The 19,522-nt window shown below is 38.0% G+C and overlaps 1 long non-coding RNA gene across 1 annotated transcript in view; it reads left to right on the top strand.

The window, feature by feature from the left end:
- Nucleotides 1-344: 344 nt before the first annotated feature.
- LOC122443363 overlaps nucleotides 345-19,522 on the top strand; it is a 153,422-nt gene continuing 134,244 nt past the window's right edge. Inside the window, exons 1-2 of the long non-coding RNA XR_006269993.1 lie at nucleotides 345-471; nucleotides 14,458-14,665. This is a non-coding gene — a long non-coding RNA (uncharacterized LOC122443363). The remainder of the gene's footprint in view (nucleotides 472-14,457; nucleotides 14,666-19,522) is intronic.

Below are 19,522 nucleotides of genomic sequence, written 5' to 3'. Positions count from 1 at the left end.
TCACCTGATGAAAGCCCGAACTGTGTATGCTTGACTTGATTTACGGGCAACGGCCAGCTCATTAGGCGCACTGGCCTGAGGAAGCCAGTCGGCTGTGGGGACAAATGTTTGTGCAGCTCTGTGGTGCCCACAGGGCTGTTTGCTTGGGGGCTGGAGCACAAAGCGGGCAGTGATAAGGGCCCTGGAATCCATGCCTGGCTCAGGGAGCGCAAACTGCCCAGGAGATTGATATCTCGGGTGCAAAGGCTAAAAAAATTAGATTAATTTAGCTCAGCTGTACTCGCTGAAGGATTGGGTTGCAGCTGGTGCTGAAACATTAGTGATCAACTCGCAGAGATCAGGGGGCAAGTCTCAAGTTGGAAGGAAGGGGGTAAGATGGATTGCCTCTCAGTATGCCTGCTCCCCAGGAAAAGGATAGCCTACAAAGGCAGCCCAGCATTACAGATAGTCCTGTGGAACACCACTGAGAAAGTAAGTAGTGTGTTCCTCGGGCTATGGTGTTGGAAATTAGGAGCACTGTGTTCTAACTCTGGGAGAGTCACCGGGACAAACTGCTTTAAAAATACTCTCTATTTATTCTCTTCCTTGGGCTTCCCCAGTGGCTCACTGGTAAAAAACCTGTCTGCAATGCGGGAGACCTGGGTTCGATCCCTGGGTTGGGAAGATACCCTGGAGAAGGGAAAGGCTACCCACTCCAGTATTCTGGGCTGGAGGACTCTATGGACTATTCCATAGGATCACAAAGAGTTGGACATGACTGAGAGACTTTCACTTTCCAGGAAATAAGACTGAACAGTAACTAATATTTTGAGGTAAGCTGAAAAACATGTAGACTCTCTAAGGTTTAGTATATTGTTATAAAATTTAATTTCCAATATCCCTGAGTTTATAATGATTATTTCTGTGGCCCTGACTCTTTGTCTTCCAAGTTTTTCTCCTTAGAAATTACCTTTACCTGTAAGCTTGCCTACAAAGATTCTTCACTCTTGCAGTTCAGTTCCTAAGTGGAAAGTCAGACTTCAAATTTCACATTACATATAAGAAAGAAAACATTTTCCCCACCATAAACCCATTGTTCTGGGCTACGTTCCAAGGGAACAAATCTTGAACGTATTTTCTAGTTATCAACTCTTTTCACCTCTTTTGGTAAGGCTGTTTATAAAAGCTACCGTTTATTGAATACCCATTACGTTCCAGGCACTGTGCAAATAAATGCTTTAAATGAGAATGATCATCCCAATTATTACATGTGGTTTAAAAGTAATAAATTATATCACTTCCTTTCTCTAAAGGCTCCAGGTTTAAATGACAAATTTTATGCTTGTGTCTTAGTCAAGCAGTCATGTCTGACTCTGTGACTCCATGGACTGTAGCCCTCCAGGCTCCTCTGTCTATGGAATTCTTCAGACAAAAATACTGGAGTGGGTGGCCATTTCCTTCTCCAGGGGATCTTCCTGGACCAGGGATCAAACACAGGTCTCCCACATTGCAGGCAGATTCTTTTACCATCTGAGCCACCAGGGAAGCCCCTATGCTTGCCCTATATATAATTAATTCAGAGATTAGAGCATGTCTGTGTCTTTAACTCAGTGCTCAGCCAGTGGTGACAGGGACCTCTGTTAAGACCCAGGCTATGACACTGACCGTGGAAAATGGAAGGAGTACAAACTAGATGAATACAGGCCCTCTCTCACAATGTTTTCCTTTCAGATCATGAATGCCATTTTAGGAATAAGTTGAAGCTGATATGAAAGAAAACATGAGCTTTTAAAACAGAGAACTGTAAACAGTGTACCTCAAAAAAAGGGAGGGTCTTTTGGGGAATGCCCTGTGGTGTAGAGGAATAAAGACTAATCTGGAAACTAGAAGACCCAGATCCTAGCTCATTCATGGATTAGTCCCACGAGCCAAAGCAGTTCACTTCTTCCTTAATTGTTCCCCATTTGCAAAACGTAGACATCAAATGAGAGGATACATAGAAAATTTCACTGAAAATTATGAAGCCTTAAACCCATGAAGAAATTATTTCCCGTAGTTCCACATCTCAGAAAGATTGTGACATTTTCAAAATCCCACATCTAGTGGGTAGAGAAGGATAAACCAGCACTCATGTCTCGCAAGCACCAACTCAGTGTCTCCTCTGTCACACAGTCCCCGTCCCTGCATGACTGGTAACACTCCAGATCCTTAATGGAATTCAGAGTGAAATCAAGGAATAGCCACAAGCCACTATTTAAATACAGCCACAAAATCAAACATTTACAGACGGCAAAATTAATACTCTTGGCTCAAGTTCAGTGGCAAGCAAAAGAGTGCACAACCAGAACTGCTTTGACATAGAAATTCATGAGATGATGGTCCAGGGATAATAGCAGGTACATTACCTCTCAGAGTACAGGAATCTCATTTAAGTGGCCCCAAATTCAACCAGCACAGAAATATAAGAAGGAAGACTTCTGCCCAGAGGCCATGAGTAATAGCAAAAAATGAAGCCATTAACAAACTTCAAGCAAGCTGTACCAATAGAGTTGTAGAGAGAAACCAGACTTTAGGACGGAAATTGTAAACTCAAATGCCTGCAAGAAGGGGAAATTGCATAAGTGAACTAAATAGGCTGGGGGTAAGAGACATCAAAGAGTATTCAAACTGTGGTGAATTAGAAAGAATATGCCGTAACAATACTCGGATTTTGCTAACTGCAGCCATCTCAGAATGGATGACCAATGTAATTTGGTCTTACAATTTTTCAAGAAAAGACAAAAAAAAAAAAAGACAGAAATTATTAGCATTTTTGTGTGAATCCCACAATTTTTTAATGCTTACAGTAAATTAAAATTGTCTTCAAACCAAACAAAATATGAATCTCTGAGCATCATTTTGTAAACTTTACTCTTAAGTAGGAGAGGAAATAGAAGACTGTTAGAATTAAAATCAAGAAATAGAGCATGGATTATCAAGGTTTGGAGTTGGGTGGGCCAGGAATGAGGATGGAAAGTTCTAGGAGTAGCATAGCCAAATCTAGGTTGATTTTCCCTAGCCATCCATGTCCAACTGTAACAATAAAGAAGCTACCTTAATTTCAACTATATGACTCACTTTTGCAGTTAAGAGATCTGGCCAGTGAGCACAGCTGGTCAGAAAAGCCAAGAGTAGACAGTGGGTATGACAATAGTATAAAAAATATTGTTTTCTACTTCTCAGCATGGCCTTGCATGTTTCTATTTATGTAAATCTTTCACTGAATGAATGGAAGAAAATGGAGCCCACTAAAGACTGGCCAATTTGTCACTGACCAAACTTAAATATTGCTGTTATTACTTGGTTAAATCACTTAAGAAACAAAACCAATACTCAGGGCTCTAATTTTATGACCCATGTTTTATGTTTTCATGTTTGCAACTGAACCAAGTAGTATACTATAATCACATTTTCTTTTTGCTAATTTTTCTTCCTTCAAGTAATTAGCTGCCTCTATTTTAGTAGTTTTGTTTTTATGGCCCTATTACTAATTGATTCCCAAACCTATGTTAGAGCTCTAAAACTCCTCTTGTATGGCATGGTGACTCTGGGTCTGCTGGGCAGTTGTGATCCTAGGAGTTCACTGGGGGAAATCAACCTGGCCTTGGCTGCAATACTCCTGAAACTTTCCACCTTCATTCTGTCCCTACCCAACTCCAAACATTGGAGGCTGGGGGTTTCTTTTGCTTTTCTCCTACATTGGACCTCTTAGGTTACATGTCTATCTTTTTGCCTTAACTCTTATAATAGTGGAGTAGAACTTCTTCATGAGAAAAGGTATAGCGTGGTCAGTATTTTCAATTTTTGTATTGGAAATGTATTAACTTTCTTAATTTGACTGGAAGTTTGTATATATATGGAAATCATTTCCCTTCAAACTTTGAACATGTTACTTTCAGTTCAGTTCTGTTGCTCACACGTGTCCAACTCTGTAACCCCATGGACTGCAGCATGCCAGGCCTCCTTGTCTATCACCAACTCCTGGAGTTTACTCATATTCATGTCCATTGAGTTGGTGATGCCATCCAACCATCTTATCCTCTGTCATCCCCTTCTCCTCCTGCCTTCAATCTTTCTCCACATCAGGGTCTTTTCCAGCGAGTCAGTTCTTTGCATCAGGTAGCCAAAGTATTGGAATTTCAGCTTCAGCATCAGTTCTTCCAATGAATATTCAGGACCGATTTCCTTTAGGATGGACTGGTTGGATCTCCTTGCTGTCCAAGGGACTCTCAAGAGTTTTCTCCAACACCACAGTTCAAAAGCATCAATTTTCCAGCACTCAGCTTTCTTCATAGTCCAATTCACACATCCATACATGACTACTGGAAAAACCATAGCTTTGACTAGACGGATCTTTGTTGGCAAAGTAATGTCTCTGCCTTGTAATATGCTGTCTGAAAGTGAAAGTGAAGTCATTCAGTCATGTCCGACTCTTTGCAACCCCGTGGACTGTAGCCTACCAGGCTCCACCGTCCATGGGATTCTCCAGGCAAGAATACTGGAGTGGGTTGCCATTTCCTTCTCCAGGGGATCTTCCTGACCTAGGGATCGAACCTGGATCTCCCGCATTGCAGTCAGATGCTTTAACCTCTGAGTCACCAGGGAATCCCCACAATATGCTGTCTAGTTGGGCATAACTTTCCTTCCAAGGAGTAAGCATCTTTTAATTTCATGGCTGCAATCACCATCTGTGGTGATTTTGGAGCCCCCAAAATTAGTCTGTCACTGTTTCCACTGTTTCCCCATCTATTTCCCACGAAGTGATGGGACCAGATGCCATGATCTTAGTTTTCTGAATGTTGAGCTTTAAGCCAACTTTTCACTTTCCTCTTTCACTTTCATCAAGAAGCTCTTTAGTTCTTCTTTGCTTTCTGCCATAAGCGTGGTGTCATCTGCATATCTGAGGTTATTGATATTTCTCCTGGCAATCTTGATTCCAGCTTGTGCTTCATCCAGCCCAGCATTTCTCATGATGTACTCTGTATATAAGTTAAATAAGAAGGGTGACAGTTTACAGCCTTGACGTACTCCTTCCCTGATTTAGGACCAGTCTGTTGTTCCATGACCAGTTCTAACTGTTACTTCCTGACCTGCATACAGATTTCTCAAGAGGCAGGTCAGGTCATCTAGTACTCCCATCTCCTTAAGAATTTTCCACAGTTTGTCATGATCCACACAGGCAGAGGCTTTGGCGTAGTCAATAAAGTAGAAATAGATGTATTACTTTAGTTTCATTTAACTCCTGGTGCTGCTTTGAGAATTCTGTGCCATACTGATCCTGTCCTGTTTGTTTGATATGCTTTATTTCTCTGGGAGCAAATGCATATCATTTTTATTGTTGTTTAGTTGCTAAATCGTGTCCAACTCTTTTGAGGCCCCATGGAATATAGCCCACCAGACTCCTCTGTTTATGGGATTCTCCAGGCAAGAATACTGGAGTGGATTGTCATTTCCTTCACTGGGGAATCTTCCTGACCCAGGAATCAAACCCACATCACCTGCATTGGTAGGCGGATTCTTTACCACTGAGCCATGTTCTAAAATTTCTAACTTTTAATTCATAAAGGCTGGCCCACATCATAAACCTTGTTTCAATTTTGAAGATTGGCAAAAATAGCAAATCAAATTTGTCACTTATTTCACTATGGATTGCAAAAAAAATTAAAAAGTTGGTTACAAAACTAAGAATCTCATGTTAGCATAACTGTGTTTCTCTTTATGAAACTCCTTTCAGTCAGCTTTTAAATTATTTTTAAATTATGTCCCTTTTATTTTGTGCTCTTTTCAAAAAATTCTAGTTTCTGGATTTCCTTTACTCTACTATTAGTATATCTTCCATTGAAGTATTCATTTCTACTATTAATTCTTCACTTCCAAAAGCTCTTTATTCTTTGAATTATATATATTATGTATTATATATATTGCACATACACACATACCCATTTTTAAGATATGTATGTAAGGCACAATATATATTATATAGTATCAATTGTATTAAATACCTAAGAAATATCATTAATATATATTAAGTATGTAATTAATATATTGGTATAAAATAACATATAAATGTATAATATATAATTTAGAAAGGCAAAGGGTAGGTACATAGATTGATTATGCTAAATAGAAATGTATATACCTACAGCTCAATGTTTATCTCTGGACTGTTCTTCTCCATCAAAGAATATCATCTTTTGGTCTACTTACCCCATTTCATGTACTTTCACCAAGGAGCAATTTTTAATGGATTCAGTCCTTTCAACAGGGAAATGATATGCTTATTCATTGAATTTGCCTTTCCTTACATTTGGAATATTAAGAATTCTAGAAGTTTTTTTCACTCACCAGCACTGTTTTTAGGAATAAGGGCAGAGCTTCACTCTGCTACAATGTTCTACTCCTCATGAGAATTTTGTTCCTGTCCTTAGCCACCAGTGTTTTCGTTATGAAACTAGATTACATGAAAACTGCAAATTTTGAACACCTTGTTTTGCTTTGATTTTTTTGACTTGGTTTTAGGGTATTAAGGTGAGAAATTTCCATCAGAAAACCTAAATCTACTACCTTAACCTATAGCCTCATGGTGCAAGTACAACTAATCATATTCTAACTTGCAAAATTTAAAAAAATATTAAAATAGTTACTATGAGTAAAGAACATTGATGATTTTATTTTAGTTTTTCCTTTCATTTTATCAGCTTAAGCATAGGAAAAGCGTATGCATTAGACTTTGTGGAGATCAACCTGGGTTTGATCCCTGGGTCAGGAAGATCCCCTGGGGAAGGAAATGGCAACCCACTGCTGTATTCTTGCCAGGAGAATTCCAGGGACAGAGGAGCCTGGCAGGCTACAGTCCATGGGGTCACAAAGAGTTGGACATGACTGAGCGACTCTTACTCACTCACTTGTGAAGACCTAAGATCAATATTAATAGTTAGTGTGAGGTAATGTAGCAAACACTTTTAAGGGATTGAATCTTTGCATATCTATTATGTATAAAATGTACACAAAAATAAAGTGAAATCTTCAATCTGTCTTAATTGTTTTTAATTTAAAAAAACATAAACTATAAACATTCTTTAGGAAAGAAAATCTTTAAAGGCAAGACAAATGCTTTCTTCCTAAACTAGACTATATCATTCCTGTCTAGAGGTTCATAAATATGGGCTTCCCTGATAGCTCAGATGGTAAAGAATCCACCTGCAATGCAGGAGATCCAGTTTGATTCCTGGGTCAGGAAGATCTGCTGGAGAAGGGATAGGCTACCAACTCCAGTATTCTTGAGCTTCCCTTGTGGCTCAGCTGGCAAAGAATCTGCCTGCAATGCAGGAGACGTGGGTTCGATCCCCAGGTTGGGAAGATCCCCTCGAGAAGGGAAAGGCTACCCACTACAGTATTCTTGCCTAGAGAATTCCATAGACTGTATAGACTATATCATAAATGAGACTATATCATTAAATTAGTTATCATTAAACTATAGCTTAATATCATTGAGTGCTGCACTCAATATGTCAGCAAATTTGGAAAACTCAGCAGTGGCCACAGGACTGAAAAGGTCAGTTTTCATTCCAATCCCAAAGAAAGACAATGCCGAAGAATGCTCAAAGTACTGCACAGTTATACTCATCTCACACGCTAGTAAAGTAATGCTCAAAATTCTCCAAGCCAGGCTGCAGCAATATGTGAACCATGAACTTCCAGATGTTCAAGATGGTTTTAGCAAAGGTAGAGGAACCAGAGATCAAATTGCCAACATCTGCTGGACCATCAAAAAAGCAAGAGAGTTCCAGAAACACATCTATTTCTGCTTTATTGACTACGCCGAAGCCTTTGACTGTGTGGATCACAATAAACTGTGGAAAATTCTGAAAGAGATGGGAATACCAAACCACATGACCTGCCTCTTGAGAAATTTGTATGCAGGTCAGGAAGCAACAGTTAAAACTGGACATGGAACAGGCTGGTTCCAAATAGGAAAAGGAGTACGTCAAGGCTGTATATCGTTACCCTGCTTACTGAACTTATTTGCAGAGTACATCATGAGAAATGCTGGGCTGGATGAAGCACAAGCTGGAATCAAGATTGCCGGGAGAAATATCAATAACCTCAGATATGCAGATGACACCACCCTTATGGCAGAAAGTGAAGAAGAACTAAGAGCCTCTTGATGAAAATGAAAGAGGAGAGTGAAAAAATTGGCTTAAAGCTCAACATTCAGAAAACTAAGATCAGGGCATCCAGTCCCATCACTTCACGGCAAATAGATGGGGAAACAGTGGCTGACTTTATTTTGGGGGGGCTCCAAAATCACTGCAGATGGTGATTGCAGCCATGAAATTAAAAGATGCTTACTCCTTGGAAGGAAAGTTATGACCAACCTAGACAGCATATTAAAATGAAGAGATATTACTTGGTCAACAAAGGTCTGTCTAGTCAAGGCTATGGTTTTTCTAGTAGTCATGTATGAATGTGAGAGTTGGACTATAAAGAAAGCTGAACCCTGAAGAATTGATGCTTTTGAACTGTGGTGTTGGAGAAGACTCTTGAGAGTCCCTTGGACTGCAAGGAGATCCAACCAGTCCCTCCTAAAGGAGATCAGTCCTTGGTGTTCATTGGAAGGACTGATGCTGAAGCTGAAACTCCAATACTTTGGCCACCTGATGCGAAGAGCTGACTCATTTGAAAAGACCCTGATTTTGGGAAAGATTGAAGGCAGGAGGAGAAGGGGACAACAGATGATGAGATGGTTGGATGGCATCAGCGACTCAATAGACATAAGTTTGAGTAAACTCCGGGAGTTGGTGATGGACAAGGAGACCTGGCGTGCTGCAGTTCATGGGGTCGCAAAGAGTCGGACACGACTGAGTGACATAACTGATAGTTTAATATCATTAAACTATAAACTAGACCGTATCTTTCCTTTCTAGTGGTTCATAAATAAACTGTGGAGTAGAAATGTATTTTTTATTAAACTGACCAATAATTAAATAAAATATTATTTTTTCTTTTTTTAAAAGGTGTTTAATCAGAAATCATGAATTCACATAAAGAAGAATAAGAAAATTTTAAATTGCTTGTAGCAGGCAGTCTAAATGAAATCTTTAAAAATGCTGCACCTTTAGAAGTAACCAGAAGTTCTCTCTGAATAACTCTATTGACTTCTGCTATTTACATTGGCTTTAAAATGTTGGCTTCCATTCTTTCAAAATAATGAAGACAAATAGGATACAAAATATTATAGTCAAAAGGTAATTTCATTAATTATGGTATTAGCTTATCAAGACTGAATCAAGAAATCTTTTGCCCCAAAATGGTGTTTTTAAAATTATAAAACAAATAAAAGCTTTTGGTTTTCACAAGTTTTCATGGAACATAAGAGTCCCAGGGTTGAAATCATGTATAGCTAAATTACCAACTCAATACTTAAATTTCTTAGTGCAAACTAATTGGAGATAGTTTTCCCAATTCTTGGTAAAATTAATATCTCCCAGAAAGCATTTACATACAGGCATTCACAGAAAATATATTTATAAATATATATTACCTTGAGTAAATATCCTTCTAGAATGATTGTGCTCTTGTGCGTTTTATGATTCATAGTGGTGGCTTGATTTAAATTTATGAATGTCAAGGCTGCTCTGTCTCTGACTTCCAGACTCCAGCCTGCATTGCATCTCTATCAGGAGTCTGCTGTTTCTCACTGATGGTAGTAAACAAAGGAAAAAAATAAAAGATCATTTTGTAAACATTCAGGTGAATTTCAAATCATTTCTCACTGGCCTTCCGGATGATTCAATATGATTATATTGAATTAATTTAGATTTATAGCTGATACTTTAAAATATATCTCTGGAAGTAGGTGAGCAACACTTTCTAACACTGACATGTAGAGACAAGAAGATTGGGTTTTTGAAAGAAGAGAAAAAAAGTCCACTGAACAAGTACTGCTGTGTTCCTAATAGAAAGGACTCACTACTCCAACAGCCTCAAAACTAAGCTTCTTGAAAGGAGTGAGGATTCCAATGAAATTTGCCATATATATGGTGCATTTTCATATGCATTGATGCCTTGTGGCTTTGGTCTACTGTGGGCTACATTCTTTGTGCAGAGTTTATTGTACTCCCCTTCACAGCAAGGAGAACAATTCAGAAAGCTTTTCAGAATCAGTGTTAAGTGCGATCTTTATTACATGCTGAATCAGACATAATTTCTTTAAGGCTGTGTTTTCCAAGTTAAAGCATATGTAAAAGGGACACAAATATTTGATTCAAATTATTATATGTGAAGTCCCTTTGCTGACAATATTCAGAAATGCATTTAATAAATAAAGTGAAATGTATTTTACAGTATTACTATCAGGAAAAAAAGTAGCTTGAATTGGACTTGAATGAATAGTTTTTTAATCTGTAAATGTTACCAAATTTATTTTGCTTCATTTTTATTGAAATATAGTTTACTTACAATATTAATTTCAGGTATACTCTAGAATTTAACATACATACATTAACATACACACATAATTTGCATACATTATGAAATGATCATCACAGTAAGTCTAGTAACTTACAGTTATTGCAGTATTATTGACCATATTTCTTATGTTTTATATCACTGTGACTTATTCATTATATAACTGGAGGTTTTTACATAATCACCTTCACCTATTTCCCCTACCCTTTTATTTCCCTCCCTTTTGGCAATCACTCATTTGTTCTCTGTATCTGTCTGTTTTCTTTTTATTTTGTTTGCTTGGTTTACACATATAAGTGAAATCATACGGTCTTAGTCTTTCTCTAACTTAATGCTTTTACCATAATGCCTTCTAGATCCATCTATGTTGTCACAAATGGCAAGATTTTCTTTTTAATGGTTGGATAATATTGCATTCTGGTGTGTGTGTGTGTGTGTGTTTATACATATACATACCACATCTTCTTTATCCATTCCTCTATTGATAGACACTTAGATTATTTCCATATCTTCAGTTTAGTAGCTCAGTTGTATCCAACTCTTTACAGACTCTTTCCATATCCTGGCTATTGTAAACAATGATACCAAGGACATTGGAGTGCATATATTTTTTTCAATTAATATTTTTCTTTTCTCCGAGTGAATTCCAGAAGTAAAATTGCTGAATCATATGGCAGTTGTATTATTAAATTTTGAGGAACCTCCACACTATTTTCCATAGTAGCTGTAACAATTTACAGTCCCACCAGCAGTGTACAAGTGTTCCCTCTTCTCTGCATCCTTGCCAGCACTTACAATTTTGTTGTCTGTTTGATGATAGTCATTTTGACAAGTGTAGGTGGTACCTCATTGTGATTTTTGATTTGCATTACCTTGATGATTAATGAGGTTGAGTACCTTTCATTAGTCTGTTGGTCATCTGTGTGTCTTCTTGGGAAAAATAATTATTCAGGCCCCCAGTTTTTAATTGGGTTCTTTATTATTTTAAGTTGAGTTATATGAATTCTTTGTATATTTTGGATATTAACCACTTAGTGAATATATCTTTTAAAGATATCTTCTCCCATTCAATAGGGGCTCTTTTTGTTTTGTTGATAGTTTCCTTTGCTGTGCAAGAAGCTATTCAGTTTAATGTAGTCCCGTTTGTTTATTTTGCTTTTTTCTCCCTTGCTTTAGGAGACATATCCAAAAATATATTGGTAAGACTGATGTCAGACAGCGAACTGCCTATTTCCTTCTAGAATTTTTATGAATTCAGGATTTACATTTAAGAATTTAATCCATTTTGAATTTATTATTGTATATGGTGTGAGAAAGTAGTCCAGTCTGATTATTTTGTATATTACTGTCCAGTTTTCCCAACAATACTTTTTCACTGTATAATCTTGCCTCCTTTGTCATAGATTACTTGAACACATGGGTTTATTTCTGGGATTTCTATTTGCTTCCGTTGATCTGTGTGTCTGCTTTTGTGCCAGTATCATACTATTTTGATTCTTGTAGCTTTATATTAATAGTGTAATTTGAAATCAGGGAGTTCAATGCCTCCAGCTTTGTTTTCTTTCTCAAGATTATTTTGGCTCTTTAAGGTCTTTGTGTTTTCATATAAAATTTAGAATTATTTATTCTAGTTCTATGAGAAATGTCACTGGCCTTTTGATAGGTATTTCATTGAATCTGTAGATTGCCTTGGGTAGTATGATCATTTTAATTATATTAATTCTTCCATGAACACAGTATATCTTTTCATTTGTTTTGCTGTCTTGAATTTCTTTCATCAGTGCTTAACATTTGCCAAATCTAGGTCTTTTACCTCCTTGGTTAGGTTTATCCCTCAGTATTTCATTCATTTTCATGCAATTGGAACTGAGATTGTTTTCTTAACTTCTCTTTCTGATAGTATATTGCTAGTGTATAGAAATGCAACAGATTTTTGTACATCAATTTTATATCCTGCAACTTTACTAAAACCAATGAGCTATAGTTGTTTTATGGTGGCATCTTTCGGATTTTCTGTATATATAGCATCATGCCATCTACAAACAATGGTAGTTTTACTTCTTTCAGCTCTCATTTCTAAAAATAGGTTTTCTGTTTTTTCTTTATGCATTTCCTAGGACCCCTATAATGTGAATGTTAGCACATTTGATATTGATCCAGGGATCTCTTAAACTATTCTCATATTTTAAGTTATTTTTTTTTCTGTTCAGCTTAGGTGATTTCCACTACTCTGTTTTCCAGGTCACTGATCCATTCCTCTGTATTATCTAATCTACTGTTGCTTCTTTCTAGTGTATTGTTTTTATTTCTAACTCTCTGTTAAAATTTTCACTGTGTTTATTCTCCCACAAATATCATAAAGGTGTTTGTAAAGCATCTTTATGATCATTAAGCATCTCTATCAAGTAGATTGCTTATCGCTTCTTTGTTTAGTTCTTTTTCTGGAATTTTGTCTTATTCCTTCATTTGGAACATCTTCCTCTGTCTCTTCATTTTGCCTAACTCTGTTTTATTTCTATGTATTGGATAGGTTGGTTATGTTTCCTAAGCTTGAGAAAGTGGCCTTATGTAGGAGATGTCTTATGTAGCCCAACAGCATGCTCCCCTTTGGTCACCAGAGCTATATGCTTTAGGGGTGCCTCATATGTGGGATGCATGGGCCTTTCTGGAGTGGTGGGCCAACTACAGTAGGCACCCTGGTAGGCAGGGCTGGACCCTCTCCCATTTGGCTGCCAAGCCCTGCCTTGTGCAATGGCTGCTGTCCTGCTTGCGGGTGAGGCCAGATCTGGCATGGCTGACTGTGCAGCCTGGGAGGTCTCAGAACTGGTGTTAGCCCACTGGTGAGTGAGGCTGGGTCCCAGGATGGCTGGCTGCCTGGCCCAGGGATCCAGGACTGGTACTGATCCACCACTGAGTGGGTACACCCTTGGCACTAAAAGGCTAGAGAGACAATTCCAAAACAATGCTTGCCAGCATCAATGTCCTTTGGTAGATTGCCTGCCATCAGTGTCTATGTCCCGACAGGGCATCCCAGTTGCCTCCTGCCTCTATGGAAGGTTCTCCAAGATCAGCCAATGGGTCTGATGTAGGCTCCTTTCAAAGTACTGGCTCTGCACTGGGATTTGGAGCATGTGAGATTTTGCTCCTGTCCTTTGAGGGTGGAGTTTCCATTTCCTACAGTCCTCCAGCTCTCCTGTACACAAGCCACACGGAGGCCTTAAAAGTCTGAGCTTCTAGAAGCTCTGTGCCGGACTCCAATGCTGGGGAGTCTGATGCGGAGCTCAGATCCCTAGCTCTTTGATGAGGACCTCTACAACTGTGATTATCCTCTCAGTTTTGGGTCACCTACTGAGGGGTATAGACCCTGACTTACGGTGTCTCTGCCCTACTTGTCCATCTCATTGTGGTCCTTGTTTTTATCTTTGGTTGTGGAAAATCTTTTCTGTTAGTCTTCAGATCATTCTCATAGAGAGTTGCTCTGTAAATAGTTGTAATTTTGCTGTGCCTGTGGGAGTTTAGGGTCTCTCTACTCTACCACTTTGGCCACACCTCAAGAACACTAAAAGTGTATTGCCATACACTTCTTTTTCTGTTTCTTCATTTAATCCCTTCTATGTATTTAAGTTGTTTTACTAAGTTATAGGTTGATCTTTCCTTATCAATTGACCATTGCTATTATTGTCTCTTCATAGATATAGTATTTCACTGGGAAATGGGAGCAAGTATAACAGTCATATGACTAGTTCATTTTTGAAGAGGGTATTAAAACCTAGAGTTAACTTTGATTTGGTTAATAATACTTCTCTCTTTGATGAATAGCTATTTTTATCATTCTTAATTTTCTTATCTATTAGTTAGGTCTTTTCAGTGATAACTCAGGTACCTTTCTGATTTATAATGATTTGCCTTCACCTAGGTAATATATAAGATTAATAAAATTGTTGATATTTTTCTGATCTACTGATACAGGTGCTGCAAATTCAGTTTCTCTGATATCAAACTGTCAAAGAAACATCTGTACACCTCTGATTTGTGATTTTTGTCACTGGATGCCTAAAGCCCACTGGACCAAGATAATATTAAAGATAGTCAAGGACAACATCTCTGAATGGGAGGCAAGATTCCTCAGAAACGTACACTGTAATGTTTCTCTTTCATTCCTGCGCCTCATCATAAGGTATGGGTGGGCTGTTTACATGGTTGAAGAGAATTATGAATGGCAGTGGGAGGAGGCGTTAACTTCTGGTGACATGAATATCAACTCGTAGGCATCGTGACTTCCCTATTACCTCTGTGTTCCTGGCACAGCCCTGTGAATAGTCAAAGAGCCATAGTGACTCAAATCATTCCTATCTAATAGATAGCTTGGTGATGTTTTAGAAGCAACCTTAGTGTTCAGTTAACCCACTCAGGGAGGTTCTGGGTCGCGCTGGGTTCAAATGAGAGTGCCATATCCTAGGAGTCAATATTAGGCTTGGGGACAGAGCATTGTTGTGCCAGAAATTCATTCCTGAAGATTAGGAAATGATTCAGGAGTCAGGGAACCCAGCAGCATCCAGGTACATAGCCAAGAAAATGGAAGCTGGTAGCAGAGAAGAGTGCAAAGTTCCCAAAGAATGGTGCTTCTTTTTTGCTCTCTTGATAATTTCCATTCCCACATTCATGAGATGAAAGTTGCTAAGATGCTTGAACAAGGATTGTGAAATGACAATGAGAGGATGTTTCCTTTGGTTTTTAATTTTATTAAATGTTGCTAACAGTGTGCTCTCTTGAACAAGATTTAAAGTGTGCGTGATCTGTCCTGATGGACTGAGCATAGTAAAAGGGTCATGGAGTAACTCTGGCCTGAGTGAATGCATGTTAAGCTTCAGGTGCTTTGTACTGTACACCCAGAGCCAAATGAGTGACATCGTGATACAGTGGTTGTAGCCCCAGAAGTTGATTCCACAGTTTATTTTTTTTGACAGTATACTAGTAACTTGGGTCCTCCTATAAGAATTTGATTTTTGGTCTTCCCACCCAACAATCTTGCTGTATAACAGGTCACTACCGAATCCCAAGCTGATACTCTTGCCCTGCCACCCTCTGAGCTCTTTACTTAATAACTAGAATGAGTTTGCTCTGATCCATCCATAGCAAACACCCTAGGCAAAAATCATGCTATCAGTATGCCTCTACCTGGTGCCTTCGTGGTTCATCTCTCATCTTCTGGCACCTCCTTTAGAAGGTGTCTATGTTATCCTTCCTGCACACAGGTTTTCCTACTGCCAGGTTACACTCAAGGTTTTAATTTTGACTTCTAAGGCTTCTCCCTTCAAACTGTGTTTATTTAGTTTTCACTTCTTTTGTGGTCTTCTTCAAAGACAAGTAATGAAGAAGAGTAAAGCTCCATGCAGGAACTGAACATATGACTTTGGACTCATCTGCACAACTTTCTAACCTGCTAAGCTAGAAGGCTCTAAGTCCAGTATAAACACCTTGTCCTTATGTACTCCAGTCCCTATTGCCAGAGGTGATGATTGTTGTGCTGTGTTTAAAATAAAGGAAGTAAACCTTAAGCCAAATAAATTGAAAATAAATATTATTTTTCTCTAAGACTCACCAGTGTGAAAAATCTGCTTTCAAGGAACAAACTTTGTTATTAGTTCTTAATGTGCCAAAAAGTCAGCAATGATATCCCCTACTTTATACCTCCTCTAAAAGAAATAAGTGGATGCCTTTTCTCATATTGTAAGCTCAGCATTATTCAGATTTCTTTTAAACTTCCAGCATTCTAGGGTTCAAAGATATGGTTCCTGCTCAAAAATAGATTTGGTTTTGTAAATCTTTTTGACAGCTTTGTTTGTCTAAATAAAAGTTTTAGAAATCTTAATTTGATAATTCAATCCTTTATGGTGTTTCCCTAGAAATATATCTCAAGGTCTAAAAGGCATTTTAAATTGACTGAAATGGTGACTATGGCCATTAGGTCCAGAAACACATAAGTATCAAAACACCATGTGCAGCTGTCTCTGGCTTTCCTGAGTGAGCTCAGAAAATGTAGAGGAAGAAAATATCTGAATGAAAGGACGTAAGTCACCCAGAGTTGATGTAGTTCTTTATTCTTTTCGAAGTATTTGGGAGAAGAGAATGGACAAACCAAAAGTAGACTGGCAATGGAATACTTCCCATGGAAGAGATGTTCTTTCTCTCTTTTTATCTAGTGAGACTTTCTTCCTTATTATCATTTTTTCTTAGCAGTTAAAGTTGGGTACTAGAAGATTCCCTGGAGAAGGAAATGCAACCCACTCCAGTATTCTTGCCTGGAGAATCCCATGAACAGATGAGCCTGGCGGGCTACCATCCATGGGGCTGCAAGAGTTGGACACGATTGAGTAACTAAATAATAGCAGCAGCAACTACTTACTATTGTAGTTACTTTGACTATCATGTGAGGGAAGTAACCTTACCTAGCCATCTCTCCAGATGTAGCTTACAGATTTCATAAACATTTCTTTAAAAAGTGTTATAGAAAGATTATTCCCTAACACAAACCTGTCCAACTTGCATGCTTAGGACTACTGTAGCATTCATCATGGTGTTCTCCATCTCAGTGTCCATTAGCACCTTGGGAGACAGAGGTCAAAATGTTTCCTTAGGGAGGTTTGTCACCTCAAATCATCGGAAATCTATGAATTTCCTCCTTTCCAGACATACTACTAAATTTCTCCATATATCCTAATTGTTCCAGTTCTTTTTCCTTCCAGGTGACTTTAGAAAGTCAGGAATTCGTTAACTCTGAAAGTTCTTTGAGAGTGTAGATTATGAGACAGGTACTTTTACTTTATTTGAGAAAAGGGTAGTTTCTATGCTTTTGTTTAGTATATGCCATTCCTGACAGTAAAAGTTACATCTTGTATTTGTACATTAAAAAAGGAAGAAACCTCTCACCACCGCAAAATGACTACAGGTCATCAGGACTCTGTGTGTGTGTGTGTGTGTGCGCGCGCACGCATGCACATGTGTATATGTATTCAAAGACATCCTGAAAATGATTTTTCAAAATTTATTTATTTATTTATTTATTTTTATGTTTGGCTGTGCTGAGTCTTCACTGATGCTTGCAGTCTTTCTCTAGCTGTGGTGAGCCGGGTCTTCCCCCTCGTTGCAGTGTGCAGACTTCTCAATGCAGTGGCTTCTCTTGCTGCATAGCACAGGCTCTGGAGCACACATGCTTCTGTAGTTGTGACACTTGGTCTCAGCAGTTGCGGCTCACAGGCTGTAGAGCACGTGCCCTAGAGCACAGGCTCGGTAGCTGTGGCACGTGGGCTTAGTTGCTTGCTCTGCAGCATGTGGAATCTTCCCAGACCAAGGATCAAACCTTGTGTGTCTGCTGCATTGGCAGGCAGACTCTTAACTACATACCAGGCACACCAGGGAAGTCATAAAAATGTAATTTTTGAATCCACATATTGTGCCAATATACGAGCATTGCACACATCATTAGAAACAGTCTCTATGAATGCTATTTAATAGCCCCATAATATTCCATTGTATATTTCTCCTACTAGATTGCACTGAATGAAATTGATGACCTTTAATCTTTTAAACCTACAAAAATGATGGTTTTACATGATTCAACCTAGTAAAATTTGTTTCCCAATCATTGGACATCTTGTCTAGCTCTTAAAATGTTAAATAGTTGACCTATGAATATTTTGAACATGTTTGTATCAATACTTGTTCATATATTTAACCTTTTCCTCAGGATAATTTCTTTCTTTTTCATTCATTTTTATTAGTTGGAGGCTAATTACTTTACAATATTGTAGTGGTTTTTGCCATACATTGACATGAATCAGCCATGGATTTACATGTGTTCCCCATCCTGATCCCCCCTCCCGCCTCCCTCCTCATCCCATCCCTCTGGGTCTTCCCAGTGCACCAGCCCTGAGCACTTGTCTCATGCATCCAACCTGGGCTGGTGATCTGTTTCACCCTTGATAGTATACATGTTTTGATGCTGTTCTCTCGAAACATCCCACCCTTGCCTTCTCCCACAGAGTCCCAAAGTCTGTTCTGTACATCTGTGCCTCTTTTTCTGTTTTGCATATTGGGTTATCATTACCATCTTTTTAAATTCCATATATATGTGTTAGTATACTGTATTGGTCTTTATCTTTCTGGCTTACTTCACTCTGTATAATGGGCTCCAGTTTCATCCATCTCATTAGAACTGGTTCAAATGAATTCTTTTTAACGGCTGAGTAATATTCCATTGTGCAAATGTACCATAGCTTCCTTATCCATTCATCTGCAGGATAATTTCTAAGAAAAGAATTGATTCAGAAAGTATGAAAACCATGGAAGCTCTTAATACCTATTTTAAAATTCCATGCAAAGAGATTATAGCAATTTATGTTTTTCTTGATTATACACAAGAATGCAAGTTTTACCTTATCTCAGAAAAGTTGAGAATTAAAACACTTTTATCTTTGCTAATCCTATAGGTATAATATTATATTCCATATCATTTAACCAGTATGACTATAATTGGCATAATTCATATTTGCGTAATTCAATTTTACTTCTAGATGAAAAAAATTAAATTTATGAATGTGTGAAATTAGTTAAGAGGCAGAGCCTAAAACATAAAATAGAATTGGATTTAATGTTGTGATACTGAATTATTTCATTACCCCAGACTCAGGATAACAGTGTCTTTGGTAAAATATAGGAAATGATAGAGGTTACAATTTCATTTATACTATCTTTGATAGTATGAGAAGGATGTGCAATTTCTCATTGTAATTTATTTTTATACAAAAATATATGTGTGGATTTTCCATATTTCTTTTGCAAAGGACAATTTTATTTTAGTGTTGTTTTATTACAAAGACTCATTTAAAATGTGTTCTTTTCCTGTCCTTCAAAGTCATTTCAATTAATAGTCAAATAATTTTTGAGCATAGCGCATTTGTGGAATGAGTTGGTTCAGCGAAAAGACAATTGAACTTGATAAATGCTCTAGTCAGATTGATTAAGAAAAAAAAAG

This window comes from Cervus canadensis, chromosome 6 (genome assembly GCF_019320065.1).
Source record: "Cervus canadensis isolate Bull #8, Minnesota chromosome 6, ASM1932006v1, whole genome shotgun sequence".
NCBI lineage: Eukaryota > Metazoa > Chordata > Mammalia > Artiodactyla > Cervidae > Cervus > Cervus canadensis.
This window is presented reverse-complemented; position numbering and strand designations above follow the sequence as displayed.